At 39.4% G+C, this 25,618-nt stretch overlaps 1 protein-coding gene across 3 annotated transcripts in view; it reads left to right on the top strand.

Annotated features, from left to right (window-relative positions):
* The first annotated feature begins 443 nt into the window (after window positions 1-443).
* The window catches only part of TAOK3 (TAO kinase 3), a 190,881-nt gene continuing 165,706 nt past the window's right edge, over window positions 444-25,618 (top strand). The window contains exon 1 of one of the 3 annotated variants that reach the window (XM_047698308.1): window positions 444-577. The gene's annotated coding sequence lies outside the window, so the exon portion shown is untranslated. Of the gene's footprint in view, window positions 578-5,479; window positions 5,590-9,183; window positions 9,320-25,618 lie in introns of those variants that run through there. The other 2 variants (XM_047698311.1, XM_047698310.1) reach the window with 2 other exon arrangements.

Here is a 25,618-nt window from a genome sequence, read left to right as displayed (position 1 = left end):
CCGCACCCCAGGCGGGCCCGCGGGGTAACTGAAGTTGCAGGGTCTTCCGCGTCTTAGGAAACCCCGCCCCGCCCCGTCCCGCCCACCGCCCGCTCCGCCAATCCTCAGGCGCCATCGACCGCTCGGCCTCCCAGGCACCTCCAATCAAGTACCTATATCCGGCCCCAGTCCCGTGCCCCGCGGTCAGGGGAGGTCAGTAGAGAGCCTATCGGAGCCGAGCTGGGGGCGTGGTCGGGGGCAGGGGGCGGGCGAACTGAGACGGCGGGGCGGAGCGCGCTCGTCGCAGTCGGGTGCGATTGGCCACCCCTGGCAAGAGCCGCACCTCGGACAGCAGCAGCGGCGGCAGCGGGAGGGTCCGTGTGGCGCCCGGCGGCGACGGCGGCGGGGTCCTGCGTGAGAGAGTGGGACGCGATACCGAGACCGCCGGCGGAGGCTCCGCGTGGCCGGACTCGACCCTCAGCGACCCGAACCGGGGACCCTCCTGGGGACAAGCGGCAGAAGAGCGACTCGGGAACAAGTGTGGGAGAGGAAGCGGCGGCGGTGACGCCGGACCCCGGGTGGTGATAGCAGGTCTGAGGTGAGAGCACCGGGGCTCGGGACGGTGACAAAGTGAGCCGAGGCGAGGAGACCCTGGGTGGAGTGAGGTCGGGGAGGACTCGTGACGGGAGTCCGGGAGCGAGTTTGTCCGGACCCGGGAGAGAAGACCCCGAGAGGGGCCGGGATAGCGGGTCTGAGCGGGAACCGAGAGAGGGCTTGGGACAGCGGGTCTAGGGGGAGTCCCTGAGAAGGCTGGGGACAGCGATTCTAGAGGGAGTCCCCGAGAGGGATTGGGACAGCGAGTGTGAAGACTGGAGACCCCGAGAAGGCTTGGGACAACAGGTATGAAGGGAGGGGCCCCCGAGAGGGGCTGGAACAGCGGGTCTGAAGACAGGTAACCCCGAGAGGGCTTGGGACGGCGGGTATGAAGGGAGGGAGCCCTGAGAGGGGCCAGGACAGCAGGTCTGAAGAGGGGACTCCGAGAGGGCTTAGGACAGCGGGTGTGGAGAGAGGGGACTGGAGAGGGCGTGGGACAGCAGGTCTGACTGGAGGGACCCCCCCCCCCGAGAGGGGCCGGGACAGAGGGTTTAGGGGAAGTCCCCGAGAGGGCTTGGGACAGCGGGTGTGAAGGGAAAGGACCCCGAGAGGACTTGGGACACCAAGTCTGCTGGGGGACACCCCCCCCCCCCGAGAGGGGTCGTGACAGCGAGTGTGAAGGGAGACCCGGAACGGGCTTCGGAGCGCGCGAGTGGAAGGAGGAGGGGGGAGCGAGTCTGGGTCGGGGTCGCTGCACCCGGCGAGTCGGGACTGCCGGCAGCGCACGGCGAGGGGAGGCGTGCTGCTCGCAGGGTCTGCAGCCAGTCTCCCCAAAGGTGGTGTGCGAGATACCGGGCAGCCCCAGCCCCGGTGTTATGCTCCCGTAGAGCAGGGATTATGTAATGAATCCTCTCCTAAGTAGAACGCAAGGGCTGGAGGGTCTGGCAGAAGCGCAGAGATCTTGGCAAGAGCGAGAAACCGACCGCCCGACCTCTCTCCGCGCTGGCCCCCTGGCTTCTGATGTGTTTCTCAGAGTTTGGCGTGGATGCCTTGAAAGTGAGGGGCTTCTTGACATTAATACCTGAACGAGAACGTGGAAAGTTGGAGAGAGGGCTTCTCCAAGCCCAAGGCAGTTGAAAGGGAAAGGGATCCTTTGGGAGACCCATGTCTTGGATTAGTTGGGATGTCGTTGGTGATCGTCCCTGTATTTTTCATTTCAGCTCAGGGAGCTAAGAAAGGTTTTTAGATTCAAATCAACTATACACTACGTTTGTTTGGCTTTGATGTGTGGGAGGTAGTTGGGAGGTCAAACTAAATTTTGAAAGGAGGTATCACAGTGGCTAATAGCCACTTTCCAATTAGATTTCTCATCATAAAAGCTACCAGGACTGAGCTTTGCGCTTAATTCTAGGACAAGCTAAGCAGAGAGATAAGCCTGTTTAAACCAGACACTGTGCCCTGGTAGGAGCCAAGTGTGTGTCTATTAAAATGATGAAACAAATAGTGGAAAGACGGAGGTGGTGGGAATTGGGGGGTAGCCTCCCACTTTGATGGATGTGAAAATTAAACTAATGACCAGGCTAGTTGTTCACAGTACTTAGGATATGTGAATACTGCCCTGACTACCTTTCAAATGTTCTCTTAAATGCACACGCTTTGTTAGAGTTGTGCCCAGCACTTTTGCTCTGAATTTTTTAGCCTTTTTCTCTGTGTGTTTTTCCTCCTCACTCCTTCTCTTTGCGACCAATTCCTTTTTTTTTTATAGGAGCAGACTTAGAAGATGATGGTTTGGGGAACATAATAGAGAATGTCATTATCATTTCACAGTTACTTAGATACTTTCTTTGCTTCTGGTTTAGACTAGGTCTTACTAGGAACTTTTGCCCTTGTGTAGTAATGGGCAGCTTCAACGAAGGGGAAGAAAGAAATGCTGCTTTATTTTCCAAAGACATCATGGAGAAAGCTTACTTAGAACTGCCTATTTAAATCCACGACAAATGTTACTGAAGTCATTTTCATCAGGGTGATAGTAAGTAGAGGACATGTGTCATTTGGGGAATTTTATTTGATATTACCTGATACAGAGCTGTTCTTACATGACTTCAGAGAGTGTGGAGCTGGATATGGTTATGAAAATTCCACCAACTAGAAGTCCTCCCCTAAGAAATAACAGGGAGGTAAGAAGAGCAACAACGGCGAAGACCAATTTAAAATATGACGCTATAATTTATTTAAGATGTATTAAGTATGATTTTTATGCTAAATTTATTTTTCCAGAACTCTAGGTCAAATTCAAGTAAAAAATAAAGTCAGTTAAACCAAGAGGTTATTTACAAAGGGCATATATTCATTATATAGTGCCCATAACTTACGAAATGGTCTGTGGAAGGATTGGGAATCTGAGGACCAATAATTCTACAAATAGAAACGTTTGAACAGATAAGCTCTTTGATCATACTTGTTAGCTCATTTCTGACTGGTACAGATGGTAGTTTCTTAGGACAAAACATTAATTTTAATTCCTTATAAGAAAAGAAAGTGTTCTGATACTCCCTGGAGTGATGACTAAAGCAGTCATTTCAACCACATTACGTTATGGTATTGATCCAGAAATGATGAGAGATTCATTGTAATAGAATTTTTAGTGATAGGAAGGGCCTATAGTGACTTTTTACGCCTTGGGGTGATGAGAAGGTGGATTAGGAGGGTAGGAATTATGTGGGAATTTATTTTCATTTATTTCACAAAAGAAAAGTACACCATGAGAAACTACAAATATGTGACGTCATTACGCCTGTGCTCATTAAACTATTTCTTTTCAAATTAAAAAATATACTGAGAAGAGGAAATTAAGAAGGAGCTTTCCATGTCCATGTGAATGGTTATAGCCACAAGTGAATGCAAGTCCTTTTGGTTTGGAGTTCTTTTTTTTTTTAGATTTTATTTCTTCATTTGACAGGGAGAGACACGGTGAGAGGATGAGAGAGGGAACACAAGCAGGGGAAGTAGGAGAGGGAGAAGCAGGCTCCCTGCGGATCATGACCTGAGCCGAAGGCAGATGCTTAACAACTGAGCCACCCAGGCGCCCCTGGTTTGGAGTTCTTAAAACTGTTCTTATTCTTGATTTAGCAGGATACGAGTACTACCCAGTAAATACAATAACCCATTTTGCCCTTTCTTTACCACTTGAGTCATATACAGTCAAACCATTGTCATCTCAGAGTCTACCTTGATATCTAATTTGGTTTAATGGTTAAGCCACCCTGAATAAAAGTTCTCATTGCTTGCCAGTGTGCATATTTTTTGGTTTTCAGTCGTATAGAAGAATGAATGAAAACTATTGGTACTTTTATTTTAGAGCTTCTGTGAAAAGCCTCTTTCTTTCATAATCTTTTCCTCAGTCTTTGTTTCTCCCCTCCCCACAAAAAGAAAATAGACAGAAATCTTCCACCCAAAAGTGTTTTGTGACTCTCCTAAGGGAAGACTTCTTTACAGTCTTCAATGAGATTCAATGAGCTCATCTTCAATGATTCTGTCAATCCGTGAGAACCATTTTGAATTAGCAGTTTTGAGTCGTGAGATATTGTACAGTTGCAGTTCAGCATAGGGAGCTCAGATTCTGATTGTTTAGCTTTATCATCCATTTAATTGGTTGCTTTGTTATATATGAAGATATGTTAAAAGTTTGTTACTGTTTCTTAAACCCAGACTGAGTCAAAACAAAATAGAACAACAACAGCAACAAAAAAGTAAGTGGTATCTCAGTCTAGCTGTCCTTACAGATGAGCTATATTGAGTTTATGGACCAAAATGTGATCAAACTCATTTCTAGACTACAGGCATCAAATTAAAAACAATAACTATTTAGAATTTTTAGGATTACCAGTGGGAATTAAATTGATCATTCAAGCTATATATTATTAAATTTACCTAAATATTTTATTAATCAACTTAATGTGGGGTGTTTTTTTTTTTTTTTCCTTTCTGACCTGAGGTTTGTTAGAGACTTTGAAACTAAATTATTTCCATTTTACAACAGAATGACTTAGGGGTCAGTTTCTTGATTTGTTAACACAGATCAGCCTCCTAATCATTGTCAGGTATCCCACGCATATACATTTTTCATCCCCAGAGTGAAGGAGAAAGAGATTTTGCCTTGGAATAGACACTTTACACCTAGGAAAACCTACTCCCATTAAACAAAGAGGTGCGGCCCACGTGGCTTTAGATATTCACACTGAGAATGTACTTGCTGGAGTCTAGTCTTTGGGGTCCTTCCACTTAACCTCTAGCCTCAGTGAAATGATGGATAGCAAATTCAACCCCACAATATACATTTTGTTACATTTAATATTTCAGTCAATTATCAAAGTGCCAGTTGGAAGACTTCGGTTTTACTTCCACCCATTATTTCTGATGGAAATGGGATAACCCTTTATTTCCAGATCAAACTAGGACTATGGGCAGTATATATTTATTTTTATATGTTTCAGCTCTGTCTAATGACACAGGCTTATGTCCACAACAATCAAGGCTTATGACAATTCAAATAGATTTTATTTACCCATTACAAAAGATGGCACTAATCAAGGCAGAATGCTTTCTTACATAAAATAATAACCAAATTAGTCTCGGCAATAGACATATAGAACAGAATGGTAGATTGTGGCCAATTTTCACAATTCTATTGTGAACATTAGCCTTTACTTTTTGAAGAGTGTGTGCGTGAACACACAAGTATTTCCAGAAGCCACACATTGCTTTTAAATGATCTCGGTCAAGCATTAATAGCAGAGAAACAAAATTATGATATTATGCTTCATGTACCTTTACGTTTCTGTTGTCTCTTATGTAAAATTTCTCTTCTGTCATGGTATACCAGGTCCTTGTTTACATGTGTTTGTTGGTCTTTTACTATTCTGTGAGCTCTTCAAGGCAGAGCTGGGAAGTTTTCATCTTCGCATTCCCCATGCCAAGTTTAGTACCAGGCACAAAATACGAAGATACGCCATAAATGTGAGTTGAATGACTGGATGAATTAATAATGAGCAAATTAGTAGATTGTATTTACATTCACACCTTGTTTCTTATACATCAAAAGAGACGGGGATTCCGTTGGAACCCATGAGCAAATGTTAGCTTTCTTCATCTGTCATGTTAGAAACAGCATGATACGTTGGAAAGAGAAAGGACCTTACACTCAGAGAGACTTAGGCGTCCACTTTGGCTCTGTCATTATGCCAACTGGGTAAATTACTTAAGTCTTAAAGCTCTCAATTCTCTCATCTGTCAAATAAGAATACATACCTCACAGGATTCTTATAAGGAATAAATGAAGCAGTTTATGTAAAATGCCAAACACAGTGACAAGCACATGAAAGTGTTTAATAAATCGTAGCTGCTTATTATTTTAATCACTTGAAACAATTTTTTATTGTTTTTTTTTCTCTATTCCCAGTATCTAGTTAGTGGCTAAATCCCATGGCTCCTGACTCCAAAAAGAATAGTTAAGAGACTCATATATAGGGAAATTGAGACAGTGAGGTTAAGTGACTTCCCAAGGTCAGACAAAGGTACATTTGACCCCTGTGACCTAGATCTGGTTTTTCAGCTCACTACAGTTTCCACTTCATTCCTCTCAATGGTCCAAGAAGGAGCTAACAAGAGCCTTAATGGGTGCTGGGAAGGATTATTGTGCCAGTATTCAGTCTCCTTTTCTTTTTCATGCTTCCTAAATACATTGTTTCTGTCTATTTCTCCCTAAAGTAGAGCTCTGGTTTTGTCACTCACATGTTCAAATTAATAACTTCTCATAGTCTACTGAATTCAATACAGATTTATCCAACTGTTTTTAGGTTCTTAATGCTCCATTATCTGTGTGTGTTTTTGTATCCTGTGCCCCAACCAGACCAGCCTACTTACTGGCTGAATACTTCCTGATTTGCTATCCTCAGATCTTTGTTCCTGCCATTTCTTTTCCTTAGAATGCCTTCTTTTTTCCTTTTTCAGACCTCCTTCTCATGCCATCTTCATGAGGCCTTTTCTGATCATCCTCCTTGCTTTGCTTTTCCTTGAATTCCTTAAGTATTTTGTTTTCTTATTACATTAATATTCTCTCTGATTTTACATTATAGGGTTTGTACTTGTCTTTCCTAAATGTCCACCTTCTTGATTTTTAAAAGGACAGTGTCATACGCATCTAACCAGGTACCCTGTACCTAGTATCTGCTCAATAAATATTGAATTGTATTAAATTTAAATACTTAATTTAGGTTCAAAAATAATATTTAAATATAATTATTGCTGCCAGGGAAGATAACAGAGATAATTCTCTTTTTTTTTTAAGATTTTATTTATTTATTTGACAGACAGAGATCACAAGTAGGCAGAGAAGTAGGCAGAGAGAGAGGAGGAAGCAGGCTCCCTGCTGAGCAGAGAGCCCTGAGGGGCTCCATCCCAGGACCCTGGGATCCTGACCTGAGCCGAAGGCAGAGGCTTTCACCCACTGAGCCACCCAAGCGCCCTGATAACAGAGATAATTCTTAAATGAAAAATTCACTTCTGACCCTGGCCGTTGGTAAATTCAGTGCCAATGCTTCCAAGTATTTGGAAACTTGTATGTTCATATTTGGCTCGATAATATTTCCTAAAGTGAATTTTGACTCTGAGTGTTTGGGATTTGTTATATTATTTTTTTCCTTAAGTGATGTTTTTATCTCTAAAGAATGGGTTCAAACTTCAGGTTTGAAAGTTTCCAAGCTTTCTCATAGTGTTAGCAACAAATAAAATATGATTCCCTTTCATTTGCAATCCAAAGTGGTCGTTCACTTGAGTCAGAGGTAGAGTCTGGGAGAGATCTAACGCTCTGCTCTTCCAGAGCAAATTCCTTACTTCATGATGTAAACAATTTGCAACTGTAAACGGGTAGACTTATTATTATTCCTACCTCCCATATTATATTGTTCTCCACAGTGCTTACTGCCTTCTGACATACCAAATATTTTATTTATCTTATATTCCTATACTAGAATGTAGACTATGAAAGCAGAGATTTTTTTAATTCATTGCTGTTTCCCAACCTGTAGAACAGTGTCTGCCATGTAGTAGGTGCTCAGTAAATGACTGAATGGCTAAGTAGATCAATTTGTCTTGGGAAAGGCTTCCAATTTGTTGGCTAAAAAGAATGTTTTGTTATTTTAAGCACAGGTAGCAAAATCCTAAGGAAGTAAGGTTTAGCTTGAAAGAGTAGAGTTTATCTGTGTATTTCACTCTCTCTGGGCTTTACATTTGTCTTTGACCTATCTTGAATTTACTCTATTTTTACTTTATTGTTTATAAACAAAAGCCATTCCTGCCACCAAACCATACATCAAGATGATTATGTTTCAATCTGGCTAAAATCCTAAGAAAACTGTGTTCATTGTAACAAAATCTAACAGAAGCTTGTTGGCATAGCTCTTAGGCATTAAAGGCTAATAAGACCAAAATTTTAATAAAATTCAGTACAGGGACATTATCCCATTAAAAGTACTTCACTTATTTTTCTTGGGTGGTAATATTAACCCTGAAAATGGGTCAGATCGAGCTTCTGATATTAATTTGGGGTTACCAGTTTTCTGCATGTAAAAGTAATTGGGTTTGAAATGTGTTTTAAGCCTGAATTAAAAGAACTTAGTCACTGGTGACTCATGGTAAGATGTTTTTCCTTTTCCCTGCTGGAGCATATGCCTTTGCCTTCAACCTGGCTTTTTAAAACATTGAAAATATAAAGAATCCTACTTTTATATACTATATTCTGGAAAAGCTCTTTTAAGTTCAGGGTGGTGGCCTTAATTACAATGTTTTTAAGTAATGAGCACTACATTTGACTTTCCAAATTTCCATAAAATTTTTTTAGTCCCTGCCTTTATGGGAGTTTTCTTATCATTATGTGAAATTGTCAAAAGTCTACTAGATAGTGTATGAGGAACCACAAGGACTTTGTCTTGTTCATTACTGTGTTCCTGGTGCCTAAAACAGTGCTTTGTACAGAGAGAACAATTTAGTATTTGTTGAGTGAAGTCACATACATTCTTTTTTTTTTTTTTAAAGATTTTATTTATTTATTTGAGAGAGAGAGAGAGAGAGAGAGAGCATGAGAGGGGAGAAGTTCAGAGGGAGAAGCAGACTCCCCAAGGAGCTGGGAGCCGGATGCAGCACCGGATCCCAGCTCTCCCGAATCATGACCCGAGCTGAAGGCAGTTGCTTAACCAACTGAGCCACCCAGGTGCCCGAAGTCACATACATTCTTAATAACAGCTCATCTTACAAAAATAATGAAAGTCTGTTGAAATAAATTTTCTCCAGCCCTGTTGAATTAGGTAATTGTCAATTCACAATCAAGCGAGTTTGGGAGGCTCTTGAATTAGCCCAAAGTAGTTCTACCCTAATAGTTCTTAGCATTGATTGTACCAACCTAAAATCTCCTTTAGTGGTTCACTTACAAAAGGAAGAGTAAATCGGCAACACCCAAAGGCACTTGCACCTGTGGGAACCAATGGGCGTCCTAACAGGAAATACTTTCAGCTTGCAATACCCATAGTAATGTGCCGCGCCAGGGTCACGCTGTTTTATCTGCAGTTCCTTGTTAGGATTGTACAACATTTCTTCAAGTTTTCTTTTACATATGTGTAAAAGAGAATGAACTTTAAGTTTGAGAATTAAAATGTGGACGGTTATTTCCATTTTCTTCGTTATCAAGGAATTGGTGAGTTGTCCTCCTTTAAGTTCTTTCTTTACTTTCTAATGTCGTATCCCCTGAAACCTCACTCTGGCACACAGGGAAAAGGGGTATGGAGGGCATGTAAGTGTAAAATTAGGTACTTTGTAAGTTGTACTTTACAACTTAAACCGGTATCATTATCAATAGTAATAAGCAGTTGTGATCTTTACGTGATACCATTAACGGTAGGTGTTGATAGAATTTCATAGATTTGTTTAGCTCCACCAAGTTTTCGCCTTTTGTAGGGAGTGGGGGAGAAATTCAGAAAAAGTTTTTAGAATGTTCTTCCAAAATGTCAAACTGTAAAGTTGTATACATTAATGTAATGCTGCTAACGTTAACACTCTGACCAGGAAGTACTCTCTTGAAGCCTCATTTATAAAACTGTGTCTATAATAACTTCCTTTCTCGGAATGAAGGTGCTGTTAGCGTGGTGTTGTTCTTACAACTTAAGCTGAGCTCCGTTTTATCTTTCCTAATGAACAAGAGGGAGTTTTTAAAAGAAAGTCGTCTCTGGGGCAGTCCTACTTATTGCTGAAGATAAAGAATTTTTTTGAAGTCTTAATATGTTGGATTAGAGATGTAGGCATGCATTTGAGACAATCTGCTGTGAGTAAGCTTGGTATTTTGTTTTACACTTAGCATTTTTATTATAAATATGGTTTGTGTCTAAACATTGCTAATATACTCTGTTGAATTTCATGTGAATATTTATGGCCTTAGCTCAAAGTCCAGCTGAGAGTAATCAACCTCGAAAATCACTGGATTCCTATGCTCTATTTATTTTAGTTTGTAGTTTGAGATTACATAAATAAATATTAGTGGGAACTTTTTTCAGAAATTGTTTGATTTTTTTCCCCCCTTTTATTCTGGGTAAGTAAAGTAAATACTGAACCGCAAATAAAACATGATAATCTTGTCAGAAAAGTCTTAAACAAAAATCTTAAATATACTCACGGCTATTCTTACTAAATGGATGCAGTTTGGTCTTGTGATTGATATTCCTGTAAAACAATATTTCAAAATGAAGCTACTCAAAATGGCACACTATTCATCCTAGAGATCTTAAAAAATATCAAGGCCATGTCCTATTTTTTCTTCTTTTCTAGCAAGGGAAAACAGAATATAGAAAGCATTAATTTCTTAAACATAATGCCAAATTTAGAGACAGAAAAGTCAGATGATTTGATCGTGTTTATCTTGTTTTGTAATTTTTTTTGTTTTTATTTTAGTACATAAGGTTAGTAACTTATTAAAGTATAAAAATAAAACATCTTAGCCAGGAGGTAATTTATGACACAACTCTAGTCCATACAATGAAATTAGATGAAGTCGGAAAGTAAATAATTTGTTTAACAGCTCATGGTTTGTATGTTGAAAAATTAATGTGAAGTATTTTATTAGCCAAGAAAGCTGTCTTTAATAGTTTCTTTACCAATTTTGCTAGGCCCTTAGAACAAGGTTGAAATGCAATCTATATTATCCTGACTTCCAAACTCCTAGTACTCTACATGTTAGATGTGTAAAGTCTTATAATCATACATAGGATGCATTTTCATTCAAGAAGCATATTAGTGAGGGGTGCCTGGGTGGCTCAGTGGGTTAAAGCTTCTGCCTTCGGCTCAGGTCATGATCCCAGGGTCCTGGGATCGAGCCCGGCATTGGGCTTTCTGCTCGGCGGGGAGCCTAGGATCGAGCCCCGCATCGGGCTCTCTGCTCATCGGGGAGCCTGCTTCCTCCTCTCTCTCCCTCGCTTTGCCTGCTTGTGATCTCTGTCTGCCAAATAAATAAATAAAAATCTTTAAAAAAAAAAAAAGCATATTAGTGATATAGATACTCTATGCTTCTGATACATAAAAAAGAAAAAAACTTTTTTTTTTTAAGATTTTATTTATTTATTTGACAGAGAGAGATCACAAGTAGACAGAGAGGCAGGCAGAGAGAGAGAGAGAGAGAGAGAGAAGCAGGCTCCCTGCTGAGCAGAGAGCCCGATGCAGGACTCGATCCCAGGACCCTGGGATCATGACCTGAGCGGAAGGCAGCGGCTTAACCCACTGAGCCACCCAGGCGCCCCCAAAAAGAAAAAACTTTTAAGTAATCTTTGAAATATGATGTCATAGTGTGGTTTTTAAGATTTATGAATATTAAACACTTAAAAGTACAAATGATGTTAATTTCCATTTTCACAGATAGGGAGGCCTTTTATGATTGTTATATCAGCACTCCACAAGAATCCCAATCATAGCTTGGATGGGGTGGGGCAGCGGAAGTAGGTGGGGCTTCACAGTAGTGACAGATTATTGCAGATTATGTGGCTGCCTGCCAAAAGGCCACTAGTTGGAGAAGTGGAAGTTACTAACTGCATCCTATTAATTTGTACATATTTATTTGTAACCCCTTATAACTGTTTACTGGTTTCACACGCAGATGACAAGGTTTAAACTTCTGATTCACTTGACATGCCCTTAATGTGCTGTTCTTTAGTTTACCTTGGTCATACTCCTTGCATACTCTGCAGAGATCACACTAACCATTTTGTGGAAGACCGAGTGTTAGCAGAAAAAAAGGGAAGGGTGCACAGAACTTTAAACCATAACTGCTTTGCTTTCTAACCAAAAGTATTGCAGAGTTAACATGTAAAGTGTCCCATCATATTTAGGCAATTCTATAAAATACTAATAAAAATAATCATGTCTTGTGAAGAAAATTGTAGTTCTCAATTGTATTGGTTCAGTTTGAAATTCCTGCTGTTTCAACATACAAGGAAGCTTTGTAGAGGAAATAGGACAGCTCTGCCCAGATGCATAAAGAGGGAATCACACTGGAGAGTTATTTTTAGAGGTGTCTTCTTATGAATATATTTGATTCATATACTGAGAAGCGTCTCTCAAAGTTTAGTTTCTGTTTCATGCTTACTGGTAGCAGTTAAATAGGTTGCACAGGGCACTGGATATTCTATTAAGAAAATACTTTTAAAGCATTTTGATGTCACCAACAACCAACCTAGTTAGTCTTGACGGGGCTGGTGTCAGTGACAGCATTTGTCAAAAATGTAACCAAATTGAGAACATACTGAGATGCTATGGGTACCATCAGATAGTAATACAAGGGAACAGTTAACTTCCATTTCATGCAGGGTCCCACTCTCCTTCAGGAATAGAGTGCACTGTTTTCAGTATAAGGAAAGGTTAGAAGTAAGTCAGGGAATCTCTCCATTTGTATCAAGGACAGTGCTTAGACGTTCTTCCCTAACTCTTGTACACAGTGAGTAACATGTCCAGGTTCCTTATACCTGTTACTTTTGGCTTTGGTCACACATGTTTGAGGTTGGCAGTGTAATCTAATAATTAACAGGAACCTATCATATGAACATGTCTGCTGCTTATAGCTCACCAGCTTTGTGATCTTATACAAATCCTTAACTCTTGAAGCCTTGGTTTCTTCTACTGTAAAATGGACACAATCATAGTACTTGTGGATTATTGTGAGGCTCAAGTGAGATTACATACTAGAGGAACAAGCTTGGTTGTACTTTGTAAAGAAAGAGCTCAGTGAGTGATAGTAGATGGGCTATTTTTGCTGGTTTTGGACATTTCCGTTCTTATTCACAGTTCTACCAGAAAATGATCATGGGAAGAGATAGGGCACAATACATGCAATCATGTACAGATAATAGAATCAGTCTTGCTAGAGTAAATGCATTTAAAAGTACCATGGGAGCACGTGAATGAGATCTATAGGTCTTACTTATTTATGCCACTCCTCTTAGAACGTCATATACTACCTATCCTAAGGAGTGAGGGGAAGCAGGAGAAGAGTAGACTATAGATTTAAGTGATTTTTAGTATAAAAAGTTAATGTGCCAAATTGAGCTTTAGTAACATTTTGTTGCTGTTTTTCACTTCAGAAAATTTCCTCCCCATTTGATACAGCGCAGCCTAGGAAAGCAACATGGCCAAGTGTTAATTTCTTAAGTCATTTTCTCAACATTTTGTTTTCTTCCAACTGGATCACTATCAGATAAAGTTAAGAATATGCTCCAGATTCTAGATGCAGCTCTAAAAAAGTTAGGGTTTTTTAGGGATGTTGTTCTGCTTTGGTTTGGCTTTATTGGGGGTAGAACCACACAGTAAAGAATATACATTTGAATATAAAGAAGAGTGTTTTATGTTTTCACCATCTTAGTGTCAGGGGTTGATGTCCTGTAATGGTTCAGTTGACTTTGTTTATATATTGAAAAACAACTAATTTTTACATAAGCAGATTTTCATGGGGTTGTGTTAACAAAACAAATGTGAAATCTGGGGGTGCCTGTTATGTAAATTCATCAAAGAAAGCAATGAAACTATTTATAGGGTATTTGATAAACATTTAAGCTTAGTGGATATATTTTTACTGTTGGAAATATCCAGGTCTTAATCTGTAGTACAACCCCTTTATGCGGTAGGCAGCCTTTGCATTAGTCTGTGTTTCATTCTCACTTTTGAAACCCCCCGAGTTTTGCAGTCTCAAAGGCCCAGCATGTTGCCACTAGACTACACTGTATCTCTGTGCACCTGTCTTACTCAGACCTTTATGGCCTCATTCCGGGATTACCACAGTTGCTTTCCTTCGTTTTTTTCCAACTCCTCCTGATTAACCTTCTTTAAATGCTATTCCTCCCCGTTTCAGAACACTTCACTGGTTCCATGTTTCCACCACATTAAATCTAACCTCTTCTGCTTGACTTTCAATGTCCTTTCTAATCTGGCCCACACTGCTCATCCAGCTTCATTTCCTATGTTCTTTGGCCTGTTCTTTCTGCTCTATTGAGGTGAATTTGTCTCTGCCACATGCCTTACTTGTTTAAGTCTGCACTTCTGGTACTGTATCTCCTTCATCCAAAAAGCCCTCCTCCCTGGAACAGAGAGGGGAGGGGTGGGGCACCTGGGTAAAGTGCTTTGCTGAGGCTCAATCTGTTAAGTGTCCCACTCTTAATTTCTGCTCAGGTCCTGATCTCAGGCCCCGAGATTGGCCCCAGGCGTGGAGCCTGCTTAAGAGTCTCTTTCTCCGGGCGCCTGGGTGGCTCAGTGGGTTAAAGCCTCTGCCTTCTGCTCAGGTCGTGGTCCCAGGGTCCTGGGATCCAGCCCCACATCGGGCTCTCTGCTCCGCAGGGAGCCTGCTTCCTCTCCTTTCTCTGCCTACTTGTGATCTCTGTCAAATAAATAAATAAAATCTTAAAAAAAAAAAAAGTCTCTTTCTGTGCCACATCCCACCTCCGCCCCCCAAAAAAGCCCTCCTCCCTTCTCTCTGCCTATTCAAATTTAAGTTTTCTTCAAGATCCTGTGTAAAGTTTACTTCCTGTTTGAAGTAAAATCAGTTTTGCTGCAAAAATCCCAGATTTTTATTTTTATTTTTTTAAAAGATTTTGTTTATTTGACAGAGAGAGACACACAGCAAAGAGGAAACACTAGCAGGGGGAGTGGGAGAGGGAGAGGCATGGAGCCTGATGTGGGGCTCTACCCAAGAACCCTAGGATCATGACCCAAGTGAAAGGCAGATGCTCAATGACTAAGCCACCCAGGGGCCCCCAAATCCCAGCTTTTAAAATTAGCAAACCAGTGAACAAAAATGTGCGTAGTATCTTAAATCATCCAGTTTTATCTTCACTAATGATGTAAACAATTTGATTATGAGGACCATATCTTACACTTCAATCTTTCACAGTTCCTGCAGAATGCTGAAGCACCTGACCTTGATTTGAAGGAAAAGAAAAGAAAACAAATCTATTTCATCCTTCCTGTCTAAGGTCAAGTCAACAATCCTAGTAATATTAAAGAGACCTGAATGTTTCTCCAATTTAGGTCAAGTCTGCCACCTCATTTACAGAAAAAATGGGAGGCAAATGGAGACAATTTTGTAACTGATTATAGATTGACATGTTTGCTTTTCTTTAGGAAGACCTATACATGGGTGTACCTATATGGATAATCATACATATGTGTGTGTTTGCTTCCTCTGTTAAGGAATGAGATAGCCAACTGCTCTCAGAGAAGTTTAGTTTTGATATTACAACTTTCCATCCTGTCACTGTAAATTAAATATGATCAATTTTATGTAATCAAGAAGTATTCTTATCCAATTATTTAATGTAAATGAAATGCCTGTTGTGTATAATGTTAGGCTCTATGAAGGGATATTGAAGTTAATTACATATGATCCCTTCCCTCAAAAAACCATTAAGGAATTCTGTTAGGGAGAACAAAATATATACTCAAAAGCTTAAACATAAGAATACTTGTTACTTCTAGTGGATGCCTATTGTTTTAATTTTCAGTCCGTTTCCTGTCCTTTGAAATGATACATGCCTTCTTGTATTGATGCCAAAGAGCATATAGGATGAACAAATGAAAAAAAAAATTTAAGAAAACTCCCCATCATTTTTTCCTAGTTTTATTGAGGTATAATTGAACTATAACATTCGATTAGTCCAATGTGTACAACATAATGATTTCTGTAAATATTGTGAAATGATCACCACAATAAATTTAGTTGACATCAGTCACCTCAAACCTTTTCTATTGTGATGAGAATTTTTAAGATATACTCTCTTAGCATCTTTCAAATACACAGTTCAGTGTTGTTAACTATTATCACCATGCTGTACACTATATCCCCAGAACTTATTTATCTTATAACTGTAAATTTTTACCTTTTGACTACCTTCACTCATTTCCCCCCACTCTCTACCCCTTGTCTCTGGCAACCACCAATCTGTCCTCTGTATCTGTGAGTTCAGTTTTTTTAGATTCCACATATAGGTGAAATCATACCGTATTTTTTTTTCCCTCTGACTTATTTCACTTAGCATATTGCCCTAAAGGTTCCTCCATGTTATCACAAATAGCAGGATTTCCTTCTTTTCTATGGCTTAATAATAATCCATTGTATACAGATACTACATTTTCTTTATCCATTCATTGATGAATACTAGATTATTTCTGTGTCTTGGCTATTATAAATAATGCTGCACTGAACATGGAGGTGCAGATATCTTTTCAAGATAGTGATTTCATTTCCTTTGGATATATATCCAGAAGTGGAATTGCTGGATCATACGGTAGCTCTATCTTTAATCTTTTGAGGATTTCCATAGTGTTTTCCATAGTGGCTGCACCAATTCACATCCCCACCTTTTTTTTTTTTTTTAAATGTATGCCTTCCTTTGTACTGATGCCATAGAGCATAAAGTACACCCAAATGAAAACTTTTAAAATACAAAATGTTTTGCATTCATAAAAGTGGATATTTGGAAATGTCTAGTTAATGCTTTAGATTTTTTTGTTAATGCTTGGTTTTAGAGACTACCTTTCATTAAAGTTAAATAACTCTGTAAAGTGTTGTACTTTTAGTGTCCACAGAATAACTGCTTTAAGTCCAAGATGCCATTCATGAATAACAATAAAAGCTGGTTAGATAACATGCCGGTGATAAAAAGTTGAAATTACGGACTATTCAATGCAGTTTAGGGTTTTTAAGAAATCATTTTCCAAGTGCTCGCTTCGGCAGCACATATAATAAGAAATCATTTTCCAAAATAACAATAAGGTGTTTCCTTTGTAAAGGGCTCTAGAATTTTTGTAATGATTACACATTATTTCATGAATCTCACAACTTTGGGAGGCACTATTGTTCTCACTTGATAGACGAGACTAGTTGAGGACTGAGGCTGAGAGAAGTTAGGTGGTATTCTTAAGATCACACAGCTAGTAAGTAAGTGGAAGAATTTACTTCAACTCAGATTTCCTGATTCAAAGGTTAGACCTCTTCCTTTAGACCACAAATCCGAACTGAGTTATTCAGGGGATAAAATTCATACTTTTTCCTTTTTCCAGTTCAGATAAAATTTACATAATGTGAAATTTGTCATCTTAAAGTGTAAAATTCAAATCTTAAAAAAATATATTTATTTATTTATTTATTTTTAAAAGATTTTATTTATTTATTTATTTATTTATTTATTTATTTATTTGACAGAGATCACAAGTGGGCAGAGAGGCAGGCAGGCAGAGAGAGGAGGAAGCAGGCTCCCCATGGAGCAGAGAGCCGGTGTGGGGCTCGATCCCAGGACTCTAGGATCATGACCTGAGCCAAAGGCAGAGGCTTTAACCCACTGAGCCACCCAGGCGCCCCTAAAATTCAAATTATTTTTTTTTAAGATTTTATTTATTTATTTGTCAGAGAGAGAGAGGGAGAGAGAGCGAGCACAGGCAGACAGAATGGCAGGCAGAGGCAGAGGGAGAAGCAGGCTCCCTGACGAGCAAGGAGCCTGATGTGGACTCGATCCCAGGACGCTGGGATCATGACCTGAGCGGAAAGCAGCTGCTTAACCAACTGAGCCACCCAGGCATCCCAAAATTCAAATTTTTTTTTTAAGATTTTATTTATTTATTTGACAGAGAGAAATCACAAGTAGGCAGAGAGGCAGGCAGAGAGAGAGGAGGAAGCAGGCTCCCTGCTGAGCAGAAAGCCTGATTCGGGGCTCGAACCCAGGACCTGGGATCATGACCTGAGCCGAAGGCAGCGGCTTAACCCACTGAGCCACCCAGGCGCCCCCCAAAATTCAAATTTTTAATGTATCCACAATGTTATGCAACCATGATCACTGTCTAGTTCCAGCACATTTCCATCACTCCAAAAAGAACTCCTGTACCTGTTAGCATCCCATCTCAATTACCCCCATCCCTTGGCAACCACTAACTTTCTGTCTCTATGGATTTGCCCACTCTGGTTACTTAATATAAATGGAATCATAAAATATGTGAATTGTTGTCAGACTTCTCCACTTAGCATAATGTTTTCAAGGGTCATCCGTGCTATGGCATGTGTCAATGCTTAATTTTTATGGATGACTAATACTCCATTAGATCAATAGACCACCGTGTATTCATTCATCAGTTGATGGACATTTGAGTTGTTCCCACTTTTTGTCTATTAAGAATAATGCTACTGTAAACATTCATATGCAGGTTTTTGTGTGAATATATGTTGTCAGTTCTCTTGGATATATACCTAGGAGTTAAATTTCTCATAATTATTTTTGCAAAATAATTCAAATGAAAGTGCTTTGAAATTTTTTCTTTTGAAATAATTCTTTACAACTGTCTCATACACACATACACACAAAATTGTTTATTCAGCTAATTTGTTTCCCACATCTGTTCTTCAGAAGTATGGCAGAGGCAAACTTTAGCTCAGATTCTGAACAAGAAGTCTAAGTGCATGTAATCTGAGTTCAGCACTGCCTGGTACATTCAAGATACTGTGGAGTACAAATAAGTCAATAGTGTCTCTTCTACTGCTGGTTATATTCAATTAATGGAATCAAGAAATGTCCATGTTCTTTCAAAGTAAGACAGAATGGCATCAATGCCACAAGAAGTGAAGTACTTTCTATACATGAGGAAATGGAGTAACTTGGGGTTAGAATTGGAGCAGAGTTTTGAACACTGGGTAGCTTTTCAGCAAGGGTGCTAGACCATAATCTATCTATTTTTTAGCCTAGTTCAGACATTGTGAATAAAATATAGGGACAGTGGCAAACCAGAGGCCCTTGAATCCTGTATGAAGAGGTTTGAACTTTGAACAGTAGGTAGTGGGGAGCCATTTAAGGTGCTTGACTAGAAGAGACTGATGCAGTCAGTCTCTGAAAGATGACTCCATCAATAGTTGGTAAAGCAATTTAAAAAAAGAAAGAGATTGGGGATGAGGACTTGGTTCTGGAACTAGGACAGTGCAAAGAAGAAAAGCAGCTAGTGAGAGATTTATTGAGGACATTGGCAGCTTCAATGAGATAGTTGAAAGCAGAAGAGTGAATCATTTCAGATCAGTAAGAAAGTGCAGAGAGAAGAGACAGACCCAGTACAGACCCTTGTGTTAAGAAGTGAGTGAAAAGGTGCTTGGGTGGCTCAGCGGGTTAAGCCTCTGCCTTTGGCTCAGGTCATGATCTCAGGGTCCTGGAATCAAGGCCGCCATCTGGCTCTCTGCTCAGTGGGGAGCCTGCTCCCCCCCCCCCCGCCTCCTTTCTCTCTGCCTGCCTCTCTGCCTATTTGTGATCTCTATCAAATAAATAAATAAAATCTTTAAAAAAAAAAAAAAAAAGGTGAGCAAAAGAGGACAAGCCCGGAGAGGTGGGTTGGAAAGGAACTCCTAAGAGGAAGGTGCCACACAAGTCAAGAAACAATGTGTTCCATAAAGGTTAGAGAAAGATACAACCTGAGAATGGTCCTGTTGGATTTGGAGATTGGGAGGTTAGAGCTAGTGAGTTTCTAGGATTGTTCCCTCTCCTCCTCTCAGTAAATGATACCTTGAGCATATTGTAGGCTGAAAGGAGAGCAATGGAAGATTTAAGAAAAGGGAGAGGAGAGGTTAGTGATAGGAGAAGGTAGCAAGATACCAAATTAAAAGGTAGTTTCTTTGGTGGTGTTGGGGGAGAGTTGTTTAACCTGTAGAAGAAAGAATAAAGGATGAAGTCAGTTGAGTGTACAGAGAAATTTTAAGATGGAATGGAGAAAAACCAAGGAAGCTTAAACTGAATAGCCTCGAAGTAGAATTTATAGTATTATTGCTTATTAATTAGGCTATAGATAGAATAGTTAAAATTAAATGAGCACCAGCCTGGATGGTTAAGGGTTCATCAGTTAAGGGTCCGCCTTTGGCTTGGGTGCTGTTCCCAAGGTCTTGGGGTGGAACCTTGTGGCTAGGACTCCCTGCCCAGTGGGAAGTGTGCTACTCCCTCTGCCCCTGTCCCTCCCCTCAACTTGTGCTGTCTCTTGCTATCTCTCAAATAAATAAAATCTTAAAAAAAAAAAAAATTGGAAAATATCTTGAATCACCTCAGGCATATGTAGAAGGATTAAATTCTGTCTTTCCATCCTGTATAAATCTCCATTCTTTTAGCTATGTACTGAACATCTTTGCTCATGCCTTTAAATGCATTTTCCTCTCCAAAGCATAGCAGTGTGATGCAATTATGCTTGTTGAGTCCATTTTTCTGCTATTTATTCAAGGTGTGTATTTTGAGTACTAATAATATTGACTGCTCAAGTACAATATTTTCTTTAAAAGTTCATAATCCCATTTGAATTTTTTAAACCTTTTTTTCTCTAAAAGATTCCCCAAACTAATATTATTGTGCTTTCTGTAGAATAGAAATTTTTTAGTGATCTATTATAGTGTAGCAGGCACTATGGAGACATTGTAATCTGTACAATATTTATTTGGTTAAAAATAATAATGAACAATAATGATGAATAGATGTCCCTGTTGTAAGATGTTACAAAATCAGGTCCTTATGAGTCCTGAAGTTTGGAGTTCCCAGCAAGAACACTTGTTGGCAAATGTGTAGAAATGGAAGCAGATATCTCCCTTGTTCCCTTTAAGATTTTCTCCTATTCTGCACAAAATGGTGGAGAGTGGAGAGTCCTTGACCCAGGATAGCTCTTAGGTAATTTTTAACAACTATGTAAATAACATGCTTTTCATTTTAACAAAAAGAAAACATAGATGAGTAATTAGGAAGTAAAAGTTATCTTCTATACTCAAATATATTTTTACATATAACCTCACAGACTTAATTAAAAATATATTTTTTAAAGTAGTGATTAGAGGGGCACCTGGCTGGCTCAGTTGGTAGAGCTTCCGACTCTTGATCTTGGTGTTGTGAATTCAAGTCCCACGTTGGGTGTAGAGATTACTCCAAAATTGAATCTTTTTTTTTTTTTTTAAAGATTTTATTTATTTATTTGACAGAGATCCCAAGTAGGCAGAGAGGCAGACAGATAGAGAGAGAGGTGGAAGCAGGCTCCCTGTAGAGCAGAGAGCCCGATGTGGGGCTTGATACCAGGACACTGGGACCATGACCTGAGCCGAAGGCAGAGGCTTTAACCCACTGAGCCACCCAGGAGCCCCTCCAAAATTAAATCTTAAAAAAAAATGATTAGAGGGTGCCTGGGTGGCTCAGTGGGTTAAGCCTCTGCCTTCAGCTTAGGTCATGATCTCAGGGTCATGGGATGGAGCCCCGCATCAGGCTCTCTGCTCAGCAGGGAACCTGCTTCTCCCTCTCTCTCTGCCTGCCTCTCTGATTACTTGTGATCTCTCTCTCTGTGTCAAATAAATAATACAATCTTAAAAAATAATAATAATGATTAGGAAGATTATATTACATTATTATACTGTCTTATAAGCTGTTTTTTAACTTCAACAGCAGTTTATCAATATACTATATAAACATATACTCATATTTCTATGCCTGAGTGTATTGCTTCCACATCATTTTCGAACCAGCATTGTTTTATGGATATTCAAGGTGGATTTGCGGAGGGGTGGGGGTAGTTTTTATTCTTACAAATTGTCCTGAATAGCTCCTTGGTTAATCATCTCCAGTATAATCTAGTTTTCTTTACAGTCATAATAGATTCTGTAGCAGATGGACCCTAAGAACCTGGTTTCCAAGATCATGTTTTGTTTTGTTTTCAAAAAGGGTGGGGGAATAGCATTATTATAGTGTGTGTCCCAACAAAGTCTCCCGTTGCTTAAGAAATGTCCTCTTTCCCCACCCACTAGGAGCACAAGCTAATAGTGCCTGACAGTTCTGTCACCCAGAAAGGGTTTGAAAGGATGCATACTTATCTCCCTAAACACATGGCTTTTTCCTTGGCCTTCATCTGCTCCAGAGGAACGCCAGCTCCCCTTCTTCCCTTAGACTATCACCAGCCTTCCTTCCTTTTATATTCCTGCCTATTCAGGAATTTTTTGTTTAGTTTTTGCATTCAAACCTCTTGGTTATAAGCCAAAATCATCATTAAGAGGGGGAGACTTTGAATTTGTCCAAGTAACCAATTACTATAGTCATTTAATTAATGAATATTTTGTGTCCATTATTGTAACGGCTATATTTCAGCCTCTTTAATTTATTCTATTTTGTATTTAAAAAAAATTATATCCTGATCTGACCCTAAAAAATAGATATTTTCATTCTCATCCTACTAAAACTTCTACTTTAAATTTATGGCACAACAGTAAATATGAATACAAGTATAGAAGGTTTTCAGTCGGTTTAGTAGGCTTTGTTTTTAACATTTTATTTAATGGCTAGGTGATTGAGTGGACTAAGCTTATAAACTTTGCTAAGTGATTCTTAACTGGCTAGCATCTTAGAAAAACAAATTAAAGTTGTAATTGCCCTTGACAAGGTGAAGGGGTGCCTGAGTATTAATGAGAAGTTAACTGGAAGACTCGAAATTAACTGGGTGATTCAATGAATGGCTGAACAAACAGACAAAAAGGTGGAACTGTAACCCGGGCCTCCAGACTTTCAAAAAGCATGGCAGAAAGCGAAACAGCCTTGTTGGGTAGACTATTGTTACTTATGGGAGAGTAAACTACTATTGTCATTTAAAAAGCTGTACTGAAAAAAAAAAATAAAATAAAATAAAAATAAAAAAATAAAAATAAAAATAAAAATAAAAAGCTGTACTGTTGGGGTGCCTGGGTGGCTCAGTGGGTTAAGCCGCTGCCTTCAGCTCAGGTCATGATCTCAGAGTCCTGGGATCGAGCCCCGCTTCGGGCTCTCTGCTCAGCGGGGAGCCTGCTTCCTCCTCTCTCTCTGCCTGCCTCTCTGCCTGCTTGTGATCTGTCAAATAAATAAAAATAAAATCTTAAAAAAAAAAAAGCTGTACTGTTGTTAATAGTATTATTAGTAGAGCATGAATTCTGTTACAGTTAAGGAGACTTTAGCAGAATTCCACTAGTTTCTAATATGTACTCACAGCAGAGAGATGCATGCAAGTGATAAAAACAGGAGTGAGATCAAAAAGTTCTAATTGCCACACATCTTTCATGTTACTGAACATATTGTAAAGCGATAGTTGCCGATACCACATTTCTTAGATGGATGCTCCATCATTGTCAACAGATGAGTAGGTACTGTTGCTGTGAACACCGCTTCTCCCCTTGTGAGCCAGGTAAGATAGATGGTTGTGTTAGAATGTGGTGTTCCGTCTGCTCTGTATATCAACAGAGATTTACACCTGCACTTCTATATAATAACTGAACAAATCAACTCTATAGTTGCCTTACCTGAATCTAGTGGATGATATTTACCATGACACTTGCTTTCCTTTGTTTTAAAAGAATCAAGAGCTTGAGTTTTTGTATTCCGGCAAGTCAGAAAAAAGAAAATGAGGGATATATATATGATAAAGGGTGATTAGTACATTAGGGACTCTGGGGGAAAATGAGTGAAGTCAGTACAAAAAATAAAAATAAGCAGGATCAGAAGTCAGTCCGTTGTCACTATTCTAAATTTGTAAGTATATACACGGTTTCTTGTGTTGCAGAACTTGGAAAAATTAAGTTGTAGGGCGTTTTTAAAGAATCTGAGTTTAAAAGAAAATGCTAAAACTCCAAAATTGCCATCTCTGAATTGCTGTCATTAAGTACTTCCTTTAAATTAAATGTATTGATGGTTTAATTTGGTATCATTCTGACACCTTATTCTACAGTTTGCTAATGCACCTAAATGCCGCTCCCTGAACATATCAAACGCTCAGTAAGTATTTAAGACGATTTTACTAAGTATTCTAAGTCCTAGGTTTAATGTAAAGTGTCACATATATGGAGTGCACTGAGATTCCTGAATTTCTGTGACAAATTTTTGCTTTTGATTAATGACATCACTTCACACTGAAGTGCTATCTCGATCCTACCAGTATCTGTGGAAGGGACAAGTATGTGTATGTGTGTATGTGAGTATTTAAAACCTAAGGGACGCCTGGGTGGCTCAGTTGGTTAAGTGGCTGCCTTTGGCTCAGGTCATGATCCCAGTGTCCTGGGATCGAGTCCCACATCGGGCTCCTTGCTGGGCAGGGAACCTGCTTCTCCCTCTGCCTCTGCCTGCCTCTCTGTCTGCCTGTGCTCGCTCGCTCTCTCTCCCTCTGTCCCTGACAAATAAATAAATAAAAATCTTAAAAAAAAAAAAATAAAAAAAAAAAAAATAAAACCTGAGAGATATGAATAGAACCTGATATCCACATTTTTGAAGACCTAATAATTTCTTTGACAGAGAGACAGAGAGCACAAGCAGGGGAAGCAGCAGGCAGAGAGGGAGGGAGAAGTAGGCTTCCCATTGAGCAGGGAGCCTGATGCTGGGCTCGCTCGATCCCAGGACCCTGAGATCATGACCTAAGCCCGAGGCAGATGCTTAACTGACTGAGCCAACCAGGCTCCCCAAGACCGAATAATTTCTAACTGAGGTTTTTACAGTGTCTCACAACACCGTATCATCCAATATTTTATATTGTATTACATATTTTATTTACTGATAGCACACAAGTTTATAACTCTGTGTTATATTACCTGAGTGAAGAGTCTGACATTTACTATGTTGATTCTGCAGACTTGTGGGGGTGATAAGTTTCTAACCTTTATTATTTCAAATCTTGAACTAAATGTGCTTCCTTCCTACTTGTATAACAAGATCTTTTTCAACACATTGGAGAAAATATTCTTTACCAAGCTTTAAAAAAATAAAATTCAAAGTTATTTTGTACTAATAAAAACTTATACCAATATATTTACATTAGTATCTGTTAAATTAGAACATTAGTCTGTAACTAACAGCGGATTGATTCCTTAAGCTAGCTTTTCCCTGGAAGCACCAATATTATAATAACATCAAAGCTAACTATTCTCTGAGATGAGGAAGCCACATGGTCCCTCCCAACTCTGAAATCCTATGATTTCAAGCTAATTTCAAATGAAGGAGGCAAGTCCTTGGCTAAAGTAAGACAGTGAAAATGTTAAAACAAGCAAGTGAGGGATTACAAAAGAGTTTCATTAGCAGGCTTTTGTGGACTTGATAAAAATCTTATTAAAGTCATAATAGGCAGTTTTGTAGTTAAAACTGTGAGCAAAGAAGGAAATGTTTTAAAAACAGGCAAAAATGAAATCAACCCTTCCCCTTACTTTTTTTCGAAGTTTGCTTAGTTTGACCATGTGTCAAATACAATACTCACTCCTTTTATATTAGATTTAATTATTTAAATTAATTAAAACTTCTGAGCTAATTATAATCATTTAAGATGTATTATTGCTATTAAAATAAAATTTGAATAGATCAATTAACCAGAATATATTTGTACCTAATTTAGACTTGTATTAAAGATAGTAGAATTTTTTAAAAATGAGGCAATTTGGGAAATTTAAGATTTTGACCTTGTATTTGATGACATTAAAATTGTGAAA

The sequence above is a fragment of the Lutra lutra genome, chromosome 12 (assembly GCF_902655055.1).
Source record: "Lutra lutra chromosome 12, mLutLut1.2, whole genome shotgun sequence".
NCBI classification, from domain to species: domain Eukaryota; kingdom Metazoa; phylum Chordata; class Mammalia; order Carnivora; family Mustelidae; genus Lutra; species Lutra lutra.
This window is presented reverse-complemented; position numbering and strand designations above follow the sequence as displayed.